This window comes from Galeopterus variegatus, unplaced genomic scaffold, assembly GCF_000696425.1.
Source record: "Galeopterus variegatus unplaced genomic scaffold, G_variegatus-3.0.2 Scaffold3460, whole genome shotgun sequence".
Lineage (NCBI taxonomy): Eukaryota > Metazoa > Chordata > Mammalia > Dermoptera > Cynocephalidae > Galeopterus > Galeopterus variegatus.
In genome coordinates this window covers 5,772-10,679 of record NW_007729571.1, presented here as the reverse complement: position 1 = coordinate 10,679, position 4,908 = coordinate 5,772, and the positions used below count along the sequence as shown (strand labels likewise).

General features: G+C 35.9%; 1 pseudogene; it reads left to right on the top strand.

Annotated features, from left to right (window-relative positions):
- The window catches only part of LOC103600781, a 2,512-nt pseudogene extending 1,900 nt beyond the window's left edge, over window positions 1-612 (top strand).
- The last annotated feature ends 4,296 nt before the right edge of the window (window positions 613-4,908 follow it).

The following is a 4,908-nucleotide window of genomic DNA, read 5'->3' as shown; positions in this document are numbered from 1 at the left end:
GTGTGTTTACTCGTAGTTCAAGCCTTACACAGCATCTGTTAATCCACAGTGGAGAGAAACCTTACAAGTGTAATGGATGTGGCAGTGTGTTTACTCGTAGTTCAAGCCTTACACAGCATCTGTTAATCCACAGTGGAGAGAAACCTTACAAGTGTAATGGATGTGGCAGTGTGTTTACTCGTAGTTCAAGCCTTACACAGCATCTGTTAATCCACAGTGAAGAGAAACTGTACAAATGTAATGAACGTGGCAAAGTCTTCTGTCAAAAGTCTTACCTTGCATATCTTTGGAGAATTCACACTGGAGAGAAACCTTATAAATGTAAAGAATGTGGCAAAGCCTTATGTTGTCGTTCAAGGCTTACTAACCATCAATTAATCCATTGTGGAGAGAAACCTTATGAATAAATTGGATGTGGCATGGCCTCAAGGCAAATGTCTGACATCAGGATTCTCCAAAGAATTCATGCTGGAGAGAAATCTAACAAATGTAATGAGAGTGGCAGATCTTTTTGTGTGCATTCATTCCTCCAAATGTATCAGATAACCCATATGGAGAGAAAATTTATGAATGTACTGACTAGCAAATCCACTGTAGAGAAACCGTACAAAGGTAAACAATGAGGCAATGTCTTCTGGAATAATTCACACCTTGCACAACATCAGAGATTTTATACTTGATAGAAACCTTACAAACACTATGACACTAGCGAACCCTTCATTATGAATTCAAGGGTTAATTAGCATCAGAGAATACATACTAAAGAGCAATTGCACAACTATAATGCCTGTGAATTAGACTTCTCCCAGGCCTCAAAATTCAAAAAAACACATGTGATGAAACCATACAAAGGTAAGGTACATGCTAAGGCTTTTTACACATGCATCAAAACTGTGGCACTTCAGAGGATTTATGCTGGAGAGCAAGCTCAAACATGTAATGTATGTAGCAAGTCTTTTTTGAAACATTTATAATTTTGTTGTCATTAGAGGTTTATATTGATAAAACCCAGACATATGTAGTGAACTGGGAAAGTTCACTAATCAAAGGTGTATTCTGAGGATTCACAAAGAATTTGCACTGGGAAGAATCCTTAGTAATGTAATGACATGTTAAATTATTTAACGAATTCTCACAATATATTCTACATCAGAAAATTTATGTGAGTAATAAATAAGTCTCTAATTCTCTGAGATTAGCCATTGATATTACATGCTGTAGAATAATTATAAATCATAATAAGTTGAGGGCTGGCCCCGTGACTCATTTGGGTGAGTGCAGTGCTGGGAGCGCCGAGGCCGCGGGTTCGGATCCTATATAGGGATGGCCGGTGCGCTCACTGGCTGAGTGTAGTGTGGATGACACCGTGCCAAGGGTTGCGATCCCCTTACCGATCAAAAAATAATAAGTTGAAACATATATAAAAGGTATAAGGATGTTTGCAAATGGGCAGTTATCTTTGTAAAATGTTTTATTCCATTATTTTAGGTTTCTTGAGAAAGCTATTTTATTACTTACTCTTAAAATGAAGTTTGAAATCTGTTGATATGCTTTCCTTACAGGCCTTTCATGGTGTTCTATGGGAAAGAATCAGTAGGAGGTAAGGGCCTATTTCGTTAGGTGAAATTCATTCCTCTCCCTGTTCCTGGAGAATAAGGACATTGCCTTTTAAAATAATATTGCCTGAATTAGCATCTGGGAGGGGCTGAGAATAATGTAAAACTATGTCAGTCATCATGCTTACTGCATTCAGGACACCCTATTTCACACAGAGAGCAACTGTGGGATATAAAGGAAAGGAATGCTTTACTAACCAACTGTGAAATACAGGAATCCAAGACCTTAGGAGACTAGGATACTTAATGGAGGAGAATAACATGTTCCCAAGGATTGATTATGTGGTAGAAATAATGCATAGGAAACGGTGACCACCTTCTCTGTTGAATGGCAATAGCTGTTGTGTAGCAACATTGATGAAAAATTATTCTTTAAGTTGAAGAGAGAAGTTATCAGAGAAGAGAATTTAATCAAAAAAACCGCATTAGTATATGTTCTTGATCACCTGGCATTATAATTGCTGCTGTTTTAATCAGAATGTGTCAAAGTTCTCATGTTTTAATTAATAAAATTTATTTCATTTTTCATAACTATAAACGAATCATGTTCCTTCTACCAACATAGTTTTATATCAGTGGGATATTTCCTTATGGGTATGAACATATGCACCATTAGTTTCATTTGGTTGAAGGTTCTAAAGCAATTTTTTTCCATGGTGGAATCAACATAGAATTTGGGGAACATATAATCATGACTTACATTTAAGTTATTCTCTCCACACTCTGCCCTAGGATACTTATGTGGGTATTATGTGTTATGTGTTTCTTACATAATGAGGCTTTTTGCTGAAGGCAGGGTGGACTTCCTAAACTGATGCAAAAACAGCTTGAGAGAGCAAGGTAAGATGATTGACTTGTATTTTGGCGATGGCCGGGTAGTGCTGGACTGTGGGTATGCAGATGTGCTTTGAGCTTCCAGGTGATGACAAAGAAGGGACTTACTACTTTATTATTCCTGCTGCCCACATAGGTCCTATTTCAAAATATAATTGTTGATTATGTTTTTGAAATACTGCTTAGATAAATAGCCTAGTATTTTTATGGTAGTTCAATGAAAATTAATGTGCGAAAATGTTTATTAGATAGTAAGTATAATTAAATAATTTTATTATAAAAGCATTTTCCCAAAGGCTAATAAGAATGTCAGTTTCAGATTGTGGTATTAATCCATATATTGTATTTTTCATTTTCAACTGTAGAAAAAAATGCTTTGTATATTAATTTTTATTGTTTTTTTCGTTCCATACATTATAATCTAGGTCATATATTTAATGTAGATTACTTCCATGTGTTATTTCAGTGAAAAATATGGGGGGGTACATAAATGACGGCTTTGTTTGGAGATAAAATTTTATGATGCGAAAGTGCACAAAGTCAATGTCAGATACAAACTAGGTGCTCTATGTGTATGAAAAAGGAATATTTCTTTAAATCTTTAATTAAAGAACTGAGATGATTCAAGGTGGTGAACTAAATGTGGGAGTTGGCTAAGATCAGGTGCTTGAAAATCAACTGTATGGAGGTTAATCAGCATCCAGCAAAGCAAATGAATATATAATGATAGATAAGAGAGAAAGTCTCTTAGATTTCGACTATACTTTGTGACAAGGTGATATCTCCATTGCCTAATTCCTGGAGGCTATTCTACCACTTCCCACTGTCTGACATTCCTATTCGGAACCAGAAGATCTTGTAGAGAAACATGATATTGGTGCTACTTTTACCATGGAAACTGACACCCAATATTCTCCCCTCAATTTGTTACCATTCAGAAATACCTAATAAATATAATTTCTTTCATAAGTGGTTTTTTATGTTTTCATTTATATTTTCTTTTGTATCAATCACTCTTTCAGTAGGAATCACTGTTAATAATGGTTTATGTATAATAACCTATTGAGTTCTCAGCTTTTTGAAGTAAGTATAGATGATATTCTCATTTCACAGATGGGGAAACATAGGACAAAAACAAAAGATGCATCCAATCACATCCCCGTCAGTGGCTGATTCAGGATTGAATCCATATTCTTGCTGCACAGTCAAGTCTCTTAATTAACCATGATGCTGACTAGATTAACTGGGTTAGTTATTTTGGTCCTTCAGTTACTGAACATCTGCACTTATTTTCTTAGTAGTATTTTGTAATTTTAATTTTTATTTGTTATTTTTTAATTCAAAGTATTTTAAAACTTACTTGTACGTATTTGTGGGGTGCAGTGTGTTGTTTTAATACATGTATACACAGAACAATTGATTTAGGGTAGTTAGCATGGTTTTGCACCCATCAGTCCATCACTTTTCCTCCCACCCTCCTCACAACCTCTGGTAACCATTATTCTGTTCTCTACTTCTATGAGAGCTGCTTTTTTTTTTTTTTTTTTAAGATTCCACATATGAGTGATATGTGGTATTTGTCTTTCTGTGCCTGACTTACTTCACTTAACTTGATAGTTTCCAGTTCCATCCATGTTGCTTCAAATGATAGGATATCATTTCTTTTTATAGCTGAGTAGTATTCCATCATGTAGGTACACAGTATTTAATCCTTTCATCTATTGATGGGGATTTAGATTGGTTCTATCTCTTGGCTATTGTGAATACTGCTGCAGTAAGCATTGGAGTGCAGATGTCTTTGGGATATATTGATTCCATTTCCTTTGTGTATATAGGCAGTAGAGGGATAGCTGGGTCGTAAGGCAGATCTATTTTTAGTTCTCTGAGGAATGTCCGTACTGTTTTCTACAGCGGCTATACCAATTGGCACTCCTACCAACAATGTAGGAGAGCTCCTTGTTCTCTGCATCTTTGCCAGCCTTTGTTACTTTTCATCTTGTTGATAATAGCCATTCTGACGGGAGTGAGATGATATCTCATTGTGGTTTTAATTTGCATTTCCCTGATGTCTAGTGATGTTGAGCATTTTTTCACGTGCCTGTTGGCCATTTGTATGTCTTCTTTTGAGAAATGTCTGTGTAGGTCATGTAGTTGTTTGTAGTAGTCTCCTACGATCCTTTGTTTTTCTGTGGTATGAGTTGTAATATCACCTTTTTCATTTCTAATTTTATTTACTTTAGTCTTTTCTCTATTTTTCTTCATTAGTTTAGCTAAAGGTTTATCAATTTTGTTTATCTTTTTGAAAAACCAACTCTGTTTCATTGATCTTTTGTATTTTTTTTTTCCTTTTTGTCTTTTTTCGTGTCTGGCAACAGATCGCAACCCTCAGTGTCGCGCCCGTACTGGACCGGGACCGTCAACGAGAACGCCACCCCCCAACTTCCTCCCGCCCCTCTCT